Genomic DNA, 16282 nt, shown 5'->3' with positions numbered 1-16282 from the left:
TTCTGTATCTGTTACCTGAGTACAGGTCTTTTGTTCTGGGGAAATGGGCCATTAGAATGCAAAGTAGCTGGGGGTTTCGATAGCGTCTAGTTATCTGAGTTGCCAATATACATAACGCCTGAGCGTCTGAGTCCTGGATTGACCATATTTCCCATGGTCCTTTGCAGGTGGCCATATTTCCCAGGATCCTTTGTAAGTGGCCATCCCAGATGGCTACACCACTGCGCCACTGTGCTGTCCAGCATAGGGCTAATTAAGGACCACAGTGGTAATTTGTGTGTGGAACCGGAGGACATAGATAGAGTTCTTGTGTCGACTTTGTGTCAGTGTTCATTAATGAGAGGGACGACGTGGGTATAGAAATCAGGGAGGAAGACTGTGATAAAATTAACAAAGTTAACATAGAGGCGGTTCAGAGTGGCCTGGCAGGCTTAAAAGTAGATCAATAGAGGGGAACACTCCTCGGAAAATTTCCCTCAAACTTTTCCTGTCGATCAAAATCACTCCCAAGAAATCACATTGGATTTAGAGCAACAAGGAAATATCCACGTTCTGTCATAAACTTCTCAGTTTTGGCATGATGCTAATTGTGCTTGGCCCTATTGTCCCCAACCAAAAGTTTAAAACATTTAAAAATGTTTTATTTACAAAATTTTGTAAAAGTTTGTTTGAGTGCCAGGAAACACCTGTACATCAATGAAGCCAAAATAACCCTAAAGTGTATCAAACTCTGAAGAAGGTTCAAAACTGCTGTGATTTGATATTTAGGTTTTGTGTAATCTTCATTTCGTGGTATTTCTTTCCGAGTGTACATGTGTTTTCTGACGGTCCTGCCACGATGTTTGCAGCAGCGACATTATCAGGACCCCTGTTTCCTTTTTGCACTGTTTCTGATGGAAACTCAAGCCCGGTGACATGCACACAAGAGGAAGTAGCTTGTCAGTTTGCAATCTGTGGTGTTTTTGAACAGGATGTGTTAATGGTAAAATGGAGTGCCGACTGTTCTGTTGATGAAAAGTTGCGTGGATCTGACAAACTTTGTTTTACTACGAAACAGCTGAGCTTTCTCAGGTAAATAAAAAGTCTAATTTTATTTGATGGTTTATATATGTGTTGTACCCTTAATAATTTTAAATCTTTCTGTCTGTGTTGCCATGTGATATTTGAAGATCAAATATTAAGCTACCTGAGTAGCATTCAACTGAGTAGCAACAATCCTTATTTTAAATTAGTTATGATAAACGCACGGCCAGAGAAGCTAGCATTGTTGGCCTGAGAAGCGAGATGGGGTAAGTGAGATTTACGAGATGTATTCAGAATTTTGGGGGTTTTGATGGAATTAATACCAAGAAACTGTTTCCACTGGTATAAGTAGAGGACACAGATTTGAGTTAATTGGAGAGGCAAATCTTCTTTTCAATCAGTTAGTATGATCAGGAATGGATTGCCGGAACGTGTGTTGGAAATAGATTTAATAGTAACTGTCAAAAGGAATAAATATGGGTGGCACGGTGGGAGAGCTGCCTCACAGTGCCAGGGTCCCAGGTTCAATTACTGCCTTGGGTGACTGTGTGGAGTTTGCACGTTCACCCCGCGTCTGCGTGGATTTCCTCCGGCCGCTCCGGTTTCCTCCCACAGTCCAAAGATGTGCAGGTTAGGTGGGGTTATGGCGATTGGGTGGGGGGGTGGGCCTAGGCAGGGTGCTCTTTCAGAGGGATGGTGCAGACTCAATGGGCTCCTTCTGCACTGTAGGATTCCTATGATTCTAATTCTATCTAAAATGAAAAAACTCCCTGCGTTACTGCAAAGGTAATACTGGGATTAACTAGGTACCTCTTTTGCAAAGGGACGACATACAAGCAGGCCTAAATGGGCCTCCTTGTGTTGTATAATTCTGTTAGTGACCCTTTTTTTGGCAAGTATTTTTATGTTGAATTTTTATGGTCTTGAGGTGAGGGGAGTAATCGTTGGGAGCAAAATAATTTCACCTGCACTGATGGAGTTAAACATTTTGATATCTCCCGCACATACATTCACTAACCAGCATCACTTTGATAATTTCACCACTCAAGTCAGTAACTCTCTTGTCCATGAATCAGAAGAGAGGTTTGAGTTCAGGTCCTGCAACAGGAGTTGAGCTCGTAATAGCAACTGAAAGTGCTGGAGAACACAGCGGGTCTGACAACACCTGTGGAGAGAGAAACAGAGTTCATGTTTCGTGGCCAATATGATCCTTCTTCTCCAGTTTCTCAGACTGAAAATGCGATTTCTCTCTCCACAGATGCTGTCAGGCCTGCCGGGCTTTTTAGGGCACGTCCTGTTTTTATCTCAGATCTCCAGCATCAGCAGTATTTTGCTTTTATTTGAGCCTTTAACCTAGTTTGACGCCACCACAACTTACTTTTCTATGGCACCTTTTAAATAGTAAAATGTAAGATATTTCCTGGGTGCGTCATTGAACAAATGTGGACACAACGCAACATGAAGAGATATTCAGCCAGTAGGTGCAGACTCGATGGACCGAAGGGCCTCTTCACTGTACCTTCTGTGATAGATGACCTTGGCAAAAGGGCTAGGTTGGGAGGGGCGGAGAGAAGCGAGGGACAGTCTTCACAGTGCAAGACACCAGTGGGATGCCGGAGCTCCAGGAGAACCAGGGGGCAGAGGTGAGTGCAGTGACAATTACTAAGGAGGAGGTTCTGGGGAAACTGAAAGATCTGCAGGTGGATAGGTCACCTGGACTGGATGGACTACACGCTAGGGTCCACAACCAGATAGCTGAGGAAATTGTGGAGGCATTGTTGATGATCTTTCAGGAATCACTGTAGGCAGGAAGGGTCCCAGAGGACTGGAAAGTGGCTAATGTAACACCACTGTTTAAGAAGGGAAAGAGGCAGAAGACAGGAAATTATCGGCCATTTAGCCTGACTTTGGTCGTTGGTAAGATTTAGAGTCTGTTATTAAAGATGAGATCGCAAAGTACTTGGAAGTGCATAGTAAAATAGGACTGAGTCAGTATGGCTTTGTCAAAGGGAGGTTGTGTCTGACAAATCTGTTGGAGCTCTTTGAGGAGGTAACAAGGAAGTTAGACAAAGGAGAACCAGTGGATGTGATTTATTTAGATTTCCAGAAAGCCTTTGACAAGGTGTCACATAGGAGACTGTTAAATAAGTAAGATCCTGGCATGGATAGAGGATTGGCTGACTGGCAGAAGGCAGAGAGTGGGGGGGGGGGATAAAGGGGTCTTTTTCAGGATGGCAGCTGGTGACTAGTGGTGTGCCTCAGGGGTCTGTGCTGGGACCACAGCTTTTCACAATATGCATTAATGATCTGGAAGAAGGAACTGAAGGCACTGTTGCTAAGTTTGCAGATGATACAAAGATCTGTGGAGGGACAGGTAGTATTGAGGAAGCAAGGGGGCTGCAGAAGGATTTGGACAAGCTAGGAGAGTGGGCAACGAAATGGCAAATGAAAAACAATATGGAAAAGTGTGAGGTTATGCACTTTGGAAGGAGGAATTTAGGCATAGACGATTTTCTAAATGGAGAAATGCTTAGGAAATCAGAAGCACAAAGGGACTTGGGAGTCCTTGTTTACGAGTCTCTGAAGGTTAATGTGCAGGTTCAGTCGGCAGAGAAGGCAAATGCAATTCAGTCAAGTTAGCATTCATGTCAAGAGGGCTAGAATGCGAGGCTAGAGATGTACTTCTGAGGCTGTATAAGGCTCTGGTCAGACCCCATTTGGAGTATTTTGAGCATCATCCCAGAAGGATGTGCTGGCCTTGGAAAGGGTCCAGAGGAGGTTCACAAGAATGATCCCTGGAATGAAGAACTTGTCGTATGAGGAATGGTTGAGGACTCTTGGTCTGTACTCGTTGGAGTTTACAAGGATGAGGGGGGATCTTATTGAAACTTACAGGAAACTGCGAGGCCTGGATAGAGTGGACGTGGAGAGGATGTTTCCACTTGTAGGAAAAACTACACCCAGAGGACACCATCTCAGACTAAAGGGACGATCCTTTAAAACAGAGATGAGGAGGAATTTGTTCAGCCAGAGGGTGGTGAATCTGTGGAATTCTTTGCCGCTGAATGCTGTGCAGGCCAAATCACTGAGGGTATTTAAGACAAAGATAGATAGTATCTTGATTAATAAGGGAATCAGGGGTTATGGGGAGAAGGCAGGAGAATGGGGATGAGGAAATATCAGCCATGATTGATGGGCCGAGTGGCCTAATTCTGCTTCTATGTCTGATGGTCTAAATGCAGAGCATTGGGAGGGAAGTGCAGAGCTTAAGGACTAAGCAGCTGAAGGCATGGCTGTTATTGGTGGGGCGACGGTTATCAAGGGTGTGCAGCAAGATGTAGAGGCAGATCTTGGAAGGCTGGACAAGTGGAGGAGGTCACAGATGGGGGAGAACGAGGCCATGTAGGGAGATGAACACAAAGATGGGAATTTTAACTTTATGGAGAGCCAATGTTGACCAATATCGGCCAATGTTTGTTTTGGACTTTGATGATCCTGTAACTCTATTGAAAGGGAAGAAGATTCTCCTCATGACCTGGCCAACATTTCTGCCTCGGCCAACATCACTGGGTAGGTCCAGGAGAAACAAATTAACTAGTCATCCTGCTCATTGCTATTTGTGAAACATTACTAATGCAGAATGATTGCTGCGTGTACCAACACACTAGTCACCGTACTGTTACAGTAATTAATTGTGAAATGATTTGAAACATTCCAATGATATGATGAGGTGCTATTTAAATATAAGAAATTCTATTGTTGCTGCGTCAGCTGTTCTTTATTGGTACAACTAATTTTCTATAGGCATTCCTGTCAATTTAATATCCAATCTCTGTTCAGTTTTGGCTAAGTTAGTGCTGTTTGTCCAATGCCCTTGGGGCATTGGGTTCAGCTTATTTCAGACAGATTTTCCAACCCCGTGAGAAAGAGATGAGTTTTACTGTGCGTACCTGGTTAAATCTAAACTCTATTCTCTTTTTAAAAAATAAATTTAGAGTACCCAATTCTTTTTTTTTTCCCCAATTAAGGGGCAATTTAGCGTGGCCAATCCACCTACCCTGCACATCTTTGGGTTGTGGGGGTGAGACTCACGCAGACACGGGGAGAATGTGCAAACTCCATGCGGACAGTGACACGGGGCCGGGATCGAACCTGGGACCTCGGCCCCGTGAGAACTCTGTTCTCTTTTGATGAAAAGACAGGGAGGCTGTCACCTTTTTTCAGTGTCAAAGATTGATCAGGAAGATGTATTCTTGGTACCCAATTGCGTACGTGGTGAGTGGATCCTTTTTGTTCGCAGCACAAATTTAAACTAGATTTGGTTTCAGATGCACAATCTATTTTCATTTGTTTTTGGGATGTGGGCTTCTCTCGCTAGGCTGGCATTTATTGCCCACTGCTCATTGTCCTTGAGAAGGTGGTGATGAATCACCTTCTTGAACCATTGCAGTCGCTGAGGTGTGAGGAGGGATTGCCAGCATTTTGGCCCAGTAACAGTGAAGGAGTGGCGATATATTTCCAAGTCAGGGTGGTGAGTGACTTAGAGGGGGACCTCCAGGAGGTGGTGTTCCCAGGTGCCTGCTGCTCTTGTCCTTCTGGTACCAATCGTGGGTTTAATAGGTGCTGCCTAAGGTGCCTTGGTGAGTTCCTGTACCACATCTTGTAGATGGTACACATGGCTGCCACTGTTTGTCGGTGGTGGAGGTTTTGAATGCTTGTGGAAGGAGGAGCAATCAAGCGGGCTGCTTTGTCCTGGATGGTGTCGAGCTTCTTGAGTGTTGTTGCAGCTGCACTCATCCAGGCAAGTGGAGAGTATTCCTTCATACGCCCGACTTGTAGATGGTGGACAGGTTTTGGGGAGTCAGGAGGTGAGTTAATTGCTGTAGGATTCCTAGTCTCTGACCTGCTCTTGTAGTGACAGCATTCAAAAAAAAATTTTGAGTACCCAATCAATTTCTTCCAATCAAGGGGCAATTTAGCATGGCCAATCCACCAAGCCTGTACATCTTTGGGTTGTGGGGGCGAAACACACGCAAACATGGGGAGAATGTGCCAACTCCACACGTACAGTGGCCCAGAGCCGGGATCGAACCTGGGACCTTGGCGCCATGAGGCAACAGGGCTAACCCACTGCGCCACCGTGCTGCCATTAGCCACAGTATTAATATGGCTGGTCCAGTTCAGTTTCTGGTGAATGTTAATGCTCAGAATGTTGATGGTGGGGGATTCAACAATGGTAATGCCATTGAATGTTAAGAGGCGAAGGTTAGATTCTCTCTTGTTGGAGACGGTCATTGCCTGGCACTTGTGTGGTGCGAACGTTAGGAATACAAAATTGATTAGTTTGCCTGTTTAAAAACATTGCAGTGGAGAGCCAGACTTCTACTGTGCCATTTTCATGTCAAACTGACTATGTATACTGTTAGGAATGGTAATGTTACTGGACTAGTTAGCCAGAGGTCTGGAACAGTGCTCTGGAGCAATGAGCTGGAACCCCACCAAAGCAGCTGGAATAATTTAAATGTAACTGATAGATGTGGAATAAAAAGTTAGCCAACTTGGTCCAGCCATATCATATGCTCATAAACAGAGCCACATGACCACACAACAAGCAGATAAGATCAAAGCTCTGCAGACCAGCCACATGCTTTGTCCAATGGTGGTGGACAATTAGAAAAACTAATGATGAGGGAGCCTAGCACGCCAGTACCAAAGGCATATCATTCGCAACCATCTTCAGCCAGAAGTGCTGTGTAGATGGTCCATCCTGGCTTTCCAGAATCACAGACGTTAACCAACAGCCAATTTGATTCACTCCATGTGATACCAAGAAATGGCTAGAATCGCTGGACTCTCCAAAGACTAAGGGCCCGGACAACCTTCTCGCCGTATAATTGAAGACTTGCACTCCAGAGCAAGCTGCGCCCATAGCCAAGCTGTTCTACTGCAGTGACAATACTGACAAAACTCACCTCCTGACTCGCCAAAGCCTGTCCACCATCTACAAGGCGCAAGACAAGAGCTTTCACTTGCCTGGATGCGTGCAGCTCCAGCAATGCTCAAGAAGCTCAAGGCCGTCCAGGATAAAACAGCCTGCTTGATCGGCACCCCATCCACCAGCCTTAATGACTTGCTCTACCCGTGGACAATGGTAGGAGTGTGTATTACCCTCAAATACACTGAATAACTGAGCAAAGCTCCTTCACTAGTACATTCCAAACCCGTGACCCTCACCAAGTGGAAGGACATGGGCAGCAGATGGATATGGAAACTTCACCACCTGCTGGTCCACTCCAAGTTGATCTGAATCGTGACTTGGAACTGTATCACCAATCCTTCAAAGTTGCTGAGTCAATGTCCTGGAACCTCCCTCCCTTAACTGCCGGTGGTTTTTGTCTTAGCTGCTCACTTTGAGAATGCAAACCTCAGCTTCACAGCCCTCTGTTGTACAGGAAACGCATTCCACATTGTGTCCTCCTTTGCATTTGATCTTATATTTATGTACCCCTCGCCCACTGGAAGCAATCTGGGCAGCATGGTAGCACTGTGGTTAGCACAGTTGCTTCACAGCTCCAGGGTCCCAGGTTCGATTCCTGGCTTGGGCCATTGCCTGTGCGGAGTCTGCACGTTCTCCCCGTGTCTGTGTGGGTTTCCTACGGATTCTCCGGTTTCCTCCCACAGTCCAAATATGTGCAGGTTAGGTGGATTGGCCATGCTAAATTGCCCCTTAGTGCCCCAAAAAGGTTAGGTGGGGTTACTGGGATAGGGTGGAAGTGTGGGCTTAAGTAGGGTGCTCTTTCCAAGAGCTGGTGCAGACTGATGGGCTGAATGGCCTCCTTCTGCACTGTAAATTCTATGATTTTATGTTTCTTTTTACCCTCTCTCATCCATTTGTACTTTGAATGCCGCTAACCAAGCCCCATTCTAAAGGACAATATTGTGACCGAATCGTACCTTAAGTACCCTCTAGTAAAGTGTGAGTTCTTAGTCTATGTTTGCATGATTTGAATGCAATTTATTCAAGTGCAATCATTTCAACCAGCCCATGTGTTTCCACTTGGTGCTGATCGAGAGCTTCTTGCTGCTCTGTTGTCAACCTTGAGTCACTGGACCTGGCATGAGCTTTAGTCACACAATCGAGCCATGATTAGGCCTCAGAAATGTCACCTGACTATGTTCCTGCCTCGGCTTATTTGCTGCTGAAATCCTCATCCATGCCTTTGTGACCTCTCAACTTGTCAATCCGACGCATGCTGCCGAGCTTTCCATCTCCCATCCTCTATAAACGTGAGATCTTCCAAAACATTGCCTGTGTCCTAACTCGAGCCAAGTTCCAGTCGGCCATTAGTTCTGTGCTCACTCACCTTAATTGGCTCCCGGTTTCTTTAAATTGTTATCCTTGTTTTCAAACTCCTTGTGGCTTCTCCTCTGCCCATTCCCGTAATACACCCCCACCATACAACCCTCCTAGATATCTGCACTATAACCCTGGCTTCTCGTCTCATTTTAATTGCTCCACCAAAGGCTCCTGAAACCACTATCTGTCAAGGGTACGAGGCTCTGGATTCCCTCTCTAATCCCTTCCATCTCTCTACCTCTCTTTTCTTAAGATGCTCCCTGAAACCTATTTCTTTATCCAACTTTTTGATAATCTTCCCTAATAATTTCTTGTGTGACTCAGTGTCAATTTTTATTTGATAACATTTCTGCAAAGCAACCTGAACATTTTGTTACGTTAAAGGTGCGGCATAAACTCAAGTTGTGTTTTTTTTTTGATAAAACATTTTATTGAGGTTTTTTGGTATTATAACAACAACACAATAAACAATGTACATAAAACTATAAACATAGTGCAAAAGCCGTCTCCCTCTCTTACAGGTCCCTCCTTTATTAACCCCCTACTCTAAGCTAAACTGACCCCCCCCCCCCCCCCTTCTGCTGACGATTAATTTTCCGCAAAGAAGTCGACGAACGGTTGCCACCTCCGGGCGAACCCTAACAGTGACCCTCTCAAGGCGAACTTGATTTTCTCCAAACAGAGAAGCTAGCCAGGTCTCTGACTTCGGGGGCTTTGAGTATCTCCAAGCTAATAGTATCCATTTCCAGGCTACCAGGGAAGCAAAGGCCAGAACGTCTGCCTCTTTCTCCTCCTGGATTCCTGGGTCTTCCGACACCCCGAAAATCGCCACCTCTGGACTCAGCGCCACCCTTGTTTTTCACACCGCGTAAATGGCATCTGCAAACCCCTGCCAATATCCCTTAAGCTTCGGACATGCCCAGAACATGTGGACATGGTTTGCTGGTGCTCCCGCACATTTTGCACACCTGTCTTCCCCCCCAAAGAATCTGCTCATCCGGGCCACTATCATGTGAGCCCGGTGAATGACCTTAAATTGTATCAGGCTGAGCCTGGCACATGTTGCGGACGCGTTGACTCTACTCAACGGGTCCGCCCATAGACCATCCTCTATCTCTCCTTCCAGCTCCTCCTCCCACTTGCGCTTCAGCTCCTAAGTTGTTTTTATTATTAGACAGTTCAAGCACAAAGCAAAATGTTACATTTATGCAAAATGCACAAGAATGTTGGCAGGGCTTGAAAATTGCAGCAATGAGGGCGACTGGATAGGCTGCGGATGCTTTCCTTAGAACAGAGGAGGCTGAGGGGTGACCTAATTGAGGTGTACAAAATTATGAGAGACTGAGATAGGGTAGCTGGGAAGGACTTGTTTTCCTTAGCTGAGGGGGGTCAGTTACCAGGCAGCAAAGATTTAAGGTGATTAGTAGAAGGATTGGAGGGGACGTGAGGAGAATCTTTTTCACCCAAAGGGTGCTGGGTGTCTGGAATTCACTGCCTAAGTTGGTGGTTGAGGCTGAAGTGCTTAATTTATTGAAAAGTTACCTGGATCAGCACCTGAAGCGCTGTAAGCAGCAAGGCTATGGACCAGGAGCTGGAAAGTGGGATTGAAATGAGCAACTAGTGGGCGGCACAGTGGCTCAGTGGTTAGCACTGCTGCCTCACGGCGCCGAGGACCTGAGCTGGATCCCGGCCCCGGGTCACTGTCCATGTGGAGTTTGCACATTCTCCCCGTGTCTACATGGGCCTCACCCCCACAAACCCAAAGATGTGCAGGGTATGTAGATTGACCACGCTAAAAATTGCCCCTTAATGGGAAAACAAAATGAATTGGGTACGCTAATTTTTTTTTTCAATGAGCGGCTAGATTATTTCTTCTCTTTCTTTTTGGCCAGTGCAGACATGATGAGCTGGACGGCCTCTTTCTGTGCCGCAACATTTCCGTGGTCCTATACCCAACAAATAAATCATTTTTGGGTTATCTAAATCCCACCTATCGCGTCTTTCTCATTTTTGGAGATTTGCCTTTGAGCGGACTGCTGTATTTGTGATTTTTGTCCTTCCATGCGATGCCCAGAATGTGCCACACAACAAAGTCTTGGTGCTCTAAGTCGCAAAGAACACACCGGCTCCCTGGTATGTTGGCGTTCATCATGCAGAGGCGACTTCATTGGCTCGGATACATTCGCACGATGGATGACCGACGTATACCCAAGGACTTTCTGTGTGGCGAGATGACGTGAAGACCCTGAACGTAGATTTACACACCGGGGAGATGCTAGATGGCAACAGCGGAAAGTGACGACATCATCCCTTGGCCTACACGTGCCAGTATGGTCAACAGTAGCCGAAACCAACAACCCGCAACCACACCTGGTAACCACTTCACAAGCGGCACCTGTGGCAGAATCTGCCTCTCACAGACTGGTCTCTTCAGTAAAAACCCACTTTCCGAGGCTAAATCATTCCCAACGGGTTTGATTTGCTGTATGTCCATCAACTTCCTGAGATAGAAGAATGGCAACAATAACTTTCTTATCGTATCCCTCAGTCCTTATTCTCCAGAAACATTAAGGTGCTTCTCAAACCCATTTTGGTGGCTCTCGTTGGAGGAGGAGCTCTATTTTGTATGGGTGGAAAATTCCATTGATGGTTTAAGTGCTCCAAACTCTCTTGTTTTTGTTTGTTGTTGCAAGAACCTTTTAACTTGGTGAACAATTTGCCGGGGACAGTTTCATCAGTATCGATTAATGACACGTTGGCTCATGCTTATGATTTCACCCGCAATGATTTGCTAGTCTGAATCACGCTATCAGTTGTGGTCTAATACGTGTCCTTTGGTGGAAACTTGCCTTCCTGCCTCACCCTTGGGTAGCAAGGGTGCCAGAGAGAGCTAAATATAGAACCAAAAACTAAAAGAGAAGCAAATACTTCAGAAATGTCGGAGGAAAGCATGTCTACAGCGCCTTTCACAACCTCATGAGGTCTCAAAGCACTTTGCAAACACTCTACATTCTTTCGCCCTCTTATTTGCCATGTTTTCAGGTTCAACGAAGGTTGACACTCCAGGCATTAACCTACTCTTTCTCTTTCGAGATATTGGTGTGTCTGGCAGTGTTTCTACTTCAGAGTAGCCAGACTTCTTTCTCCTGTTATTAAAGTGACAAATGAATATTAGACACCTGCTATCAAGCAAGAGCGGGAAGCACAAATTTACTGTTATGCCACGGGCCTTCAGATTTTACCAAAACCTTTGCAACATTTCCCTTAGCTGTGTTTGGGGAGGACAAAGTGGATTGGACATTGGTGTTTGAATTTGCATTTGACCGACTGCTTTCTCTGAACATTTGCAGGACAGGTTCCTGTCAGCCAACCACCCAGGAACGCAGCACCCATCACAGAGCATCAGGGACTTGTGCGAATAGGGCAAGCAACTGTGCCTAAAACTGCTCGGGCAGCACGGTAGCCTTGTGGATAGCACAATTGCTTCACAGCTCCAGGATCCCAGGTTCGATTCCGGCTTGGGTCACTGTCTGTGCGGAGTCTGCACATCCTCCCCGTATGTGCGTGGGTTTCCTCCGGGTGCTCCGGTTTCCTCCCACAGTCCAAAGATGTGCGGGTTAGGTGGATTGGCCATGATAAATTGCCGTTAGTGTCCAAAATTGCCCTTAGTGTTGGGTGGGGTTACTGGGTTATGGGGATAGGGCGGAGGTGTTGACCTTGGGTAGGGTGCTCTTTCCAAGAGCCGGTGCAGACTCGATGGGCCGAATGGCCGCCTTCTGCACTGTAAATTCTATGAAAAGGAAACAGAAAGAAGTCTTACAACACCAGGTTAAAGTCCAACAGGTTTGTTTCAAACAGTAACGTTTGGAGCACTGCTCCTTCCTCAGGTGAATGGAGAGGTATGTTCCAGAAACATATATATAGACAAATTCAAAGATGCCAGACAATGCTTAGAATGTGAGCATTTGCAGGTAATTAAGTCTTTACAGATCCAGAGATAGGGGTAACCCCAGGTTAAAGAGGTGTGAATTGTCTCAAGCCAGGACAGTTGGTAGGATTTCGCAAGCCCAGGCCAGATGGTGGGGGATGACTGTAATGCGACATGAATCCCAGGTCCCGGTTGAGGCCGCACTCGTGTGTGCGGAACTTGGCTATAAGTTTCTGTTCGGCGATTCTGCGTTGTCGCGCGTCCTGACGGCCGCCTTGGAGAACGCTTACCCGGAGATCAGAGGCTGAATGCCATGCAGGATTTAATAATAATAATCTTTATTATTGTCACAAGTAGCAGCACGGTGGCGCAGTGGTTAGCACTGGGACTGCGCCGCTGAGGACCCGGGTTCGAATCCTGGCCCTAGGTCACTGTCCGTGTGGAGTTTGCACATTCTCCCCAATGTCTGCGTGGGTTTCACCCCCACATCCCAAAGATGTGCAGGTTAGGTGGATTGGCCATTTAAATTGCCCCTTAATTGGAAAAAAATAATAATAATTGAGTACTCTAAATTTAAAAAATAATTATTATTGTCACAAGTTGGTTTACATTAACATTGCAATGACGTTACTGGAAATGGAGACTGCATCACAGATTAGGACCGTTAATGATATCAGCATAAAATGGCAAGACTGCTCCCCCCCCCCCCCCAAAAAAAAAATCTACTTTAGTCATAGAATTTGTAAATGTACATTATGTAATGCCAAATGTAAACTGTTATGTAAAGTGCAGCTTTCTTCAATACAATGTGTGAGGTGCCTCACTAGGCTAACCATTGTAGGTTACCGTTACAATGTACACTTATATTTCATTTCAACCATTGCGAACACCAAAGGGGTTTCATGCTGTTTCAAGCCCCTCACGTGTTGTGATGGGAGGGTCTTGGTCAATGATCTTTGGCCATTGACCCTTTGCAGTGGTTGACTCAGGCTTTAGTGCATCCCTGAGCCTCTGGTCCTGGGTCTTGGAATGTGCCAGTCTGCAACATTCGATTGTTGACAACTCTTTGCACTGGGAGACCAGCAAGTTTCAGGCAGGCCAAAAGGTGTTTTTCACTGACCCGATGGTCCTCCAGAAGCAGTGGATGTTTTTCTTGGGAGTGCATTCCCTGGGAAAGGCCCACACAGCTTAAAATCCTGCTTTATGGAGCAGCCCAGGATGAAGTTTGAGAAAGATAACTGCATTGCTTCCCTGACCTGCTTTGCATTCCAGTTACATTCCAGAAGAACGTTGGTAACCATCTCTTCCCAGCTCACAGACTTGATGCTGAGCGTGGAATTCCGCACAAAAATTGCAATAGGTCTCAGCTGCTCCCTTCATCCTGCTGGAGGCTGCTGTGTTTCCCTGCTGGGTCTGTTGCTTGGCCGTCGATAATGCTCCCACTGGTCAAGCAGTGAAGGCAGTCAGCCCCCCCCTTACTGTGGGCTGCAGTGTCCTGAGCTCCCACTTCCCAAATCTGCCTGCTCTCCCGAACAGGAAGGCGAATGAACGCTTGGGCAATCTACTATTTAGCTGCCGCCTGTAAAATTCAGCCATCAGGCGTGCTCTGATATCAAGTGGGATAAGGACCCGGAAGTGGGACCGATGTTGGTTCCCCAGTGCTTGTGGCAAAATTCAGACCATGATTTGCGCAGTGCTTTTGACAATCCCAGGATATCCCAAGATGCTTTAGAGCCAATTAATACTTTTGAAGTCTAGGAGGCAACAAATATAAAATCTGTCACATTTCTACCCCTCTTCTGCTCTGATGTAGAGCCATATGGACTCGAAACGTTAACTCTGGCCAGAATTGTAGTGATCTGCACATCTGTACATACACCAGGGACTGCAGCACAGATGTGACAGCGACAGCATATTTAGAGGGAGCACAGAGATGGATAAAAAGGGTCGATCCCAAGGCAGGATCAGCCTCTTTTAGAAGCACAGAGCTAGTGAGCAGCAGCACACAGGGATAGCTCAGCATAGGCAGTTTACCTTAGTTTCACTGGTCATACCTCTTTGACTGTTTTACATCTAGTTGAGCTTTGGAAGCAGAACGGACCCTTTGAATAACGTGTTTGCGTTAAAGCACAGGCTGCCCACAGGCTTCCCGGTGGGGTAGCTTGAATGAGAATTCCCATTGACAGCGGCGGGACAGGCAATCCCGCCGCCAGTGAACGGTGCGCTGCCTCCTGCTGAGAGGCCGGAGAATTCCGCCTCTGTTTCTCTCCCTACAAATGCTGCCCGACCTGCTGAATGTTCCCAACATTTTCTGCTTTTATTTAGGATTTCCAGCATCCAGAGTATTTTGCTTTTATTGTGGGAAACATGGAAGCCAATATACACATAGATTATTATAGAATTTACAGTGCAGAAGGAGGCCATTCGGCCCATCGAGTCTGCACCGGCTCTTGGAAAGAGCACCCTACCCAAGGTCAACACCTCCACCCTATCCCCATAACCCAGTAACCCCACCCAACACTATGGGCAATTTTGGACACTGAGGGCAATTTATCATGGCGATTCCACCTAACCTGCACATCTTCGGACTGTGGGAGGAAACCGGAGCACCCGGAGGAAACCCACGCCCATACGGGGAGGATGTGCAGACTCCGCACAGACAGTGACCCAAACCGGAATCGAACCTGGGACCCTGGAGCTGTGAAGCAATTGTGCTATCCACATGATGAGCTCCCACACAGAGCAATGCAATAATGAGAAGATCTTTTTTTTTGTGATGTTAATTGAGAGATTAAATAGCGGCAGGGAACCAGGTTGTGGTGAATGATATCTGTATACATATCTACCCTTAATGCGTAGGCCCCTTTAAGACTGGGTTTGGAACCCTGGGGGACTTCGCCTCCACCCCCAGGAAGCTGTATATAAGGTTACGTTCAGTAGGCAGCGTGCAGTGAGCACACTTCTTGGCAGCTGTCTGGTTTTCTGGTTATTAAAGCCTTTGTATTATCGAACCCCTCTCCTGAGTCATAATTGAGGGTATCTCACAGGTGTAATCCCTCTTGCTCTTCTTTGAATTATTGTGGTGAGGCCTTTTATGTGCACTTGACAGAGCATGTGAACAAAGGGCAGGAGTAGGCCATTCAGCCCCTCGGGCCTACCCTGCCAATCAATAGGATCATGGCTGATCTGATAGTAACCTTAAATCTTCAACCTGTCTACCCCCACGAACCTATAACCCTCTTGCTCACCAGTCACAGAATTGTCACAGTGCAGAAGTGGGCCATTTGGCCTATCGTGTCTGCTCTGGCACCAGCACGGTAGCACAGTGGTTAGCACTGCTGCTTCACCGTGCCAGGGTCTCGGGTTCGATTCCCGGCTTGGGTCACTGTGCGGAGTCTGCACGTTCTCCCCGCGTCTGCGTAGGTTTCCTCCGGGCTCTCCGGTTTCCTCCCCCCAAGTCCCGAAAGACGTGCTTGTTAGGTGAATTGGAAATTCTGAATTCTCCCTCTGTGTACCCGAACAGGCGCCGGAATGTGGCGACTAGGGGCTTCTCACAGCAACTTCATTGCAGTGTTAATGTAAGCCGACTTGTGACACGAATAAAGTTGTTATTTTTACAAAATCTATCGACCTCTGTCTTAAAAATGTTGAAGGATTCTGTTTCCACTGTCTCATCAAGAAGAGAGTTCTAAAAACTGAAAACCCCCTCAGAGGAACCATTTCGCCTCCGCCATTTTTAAATGGGCGACCACTTAATTTTAAACCGTGACCCCAGGTTTAGATTCTCCCACAAGAGGAAACATCCTCTCCACATCCACCCTGCCCAGACCCCTCGGGATCTTGTATGTTTTAATCAGGCCGCCTCTTATTCTTCTAAACCCGAGTGCAGAAAGGCACTAACTTAAAATCTCAACTGAAAGATGGCCACTCCAACAGTGTAGCCCTCTCTGAGTACTGAACCGGAATGTGAACCT

The 16282-nt window shown here is 46.6% G+C and overlaps 1 protein-coding gene across 3 annotated transcripts in view; it reads left to right on the top strand.

Annotated features, from left to right (window-relative positions):
• LOC140428552 (protein phosphatase 1 regulatory inhibitor subunit 16B-like) overlaps positions 1-16282 on the top strand; it is a 219657-nt gene that overhangs the window by 28325 nt on the left and 175050 nt on the right. The window contains exon 1 of one of the 3 annotated variants that reach the window (XM_072515155.1): positions 976-1071. The exons of the other annotated variants lie outside the window; for them this stretch is intronic. The gene's annotated coding sequence lies outside the window, so the exon portion shown is untranslated. Of the gene's footprint in view, positions 1-975; positions 1072-16282 lie in introns of those variants that run through there. 3 annotated transcript variants of the gene reach the window in all.

The sequence above is a fragment of the Scyliorhinus torazame genome, chromosome 8 (genome assembly GCF_047496885.1).
Source record: "Scyliorhinus torazame isolate Kashiwa2021f chromosome 8, sScyTor2.1, whole genome shotgun sequence".
Taxonomy (NCBI): Eukaryota; Metazoa; Chordata; class Chondrichthyes; order Carcharhiniformes; family Scyliorhinidae; genus Scyliorhinus; species Scyliorhinus torazame.
Note: the sequence above shows the minus strand (reverse complement) of the source record. Positions and strands in the feature narration are given on the sequence as shown.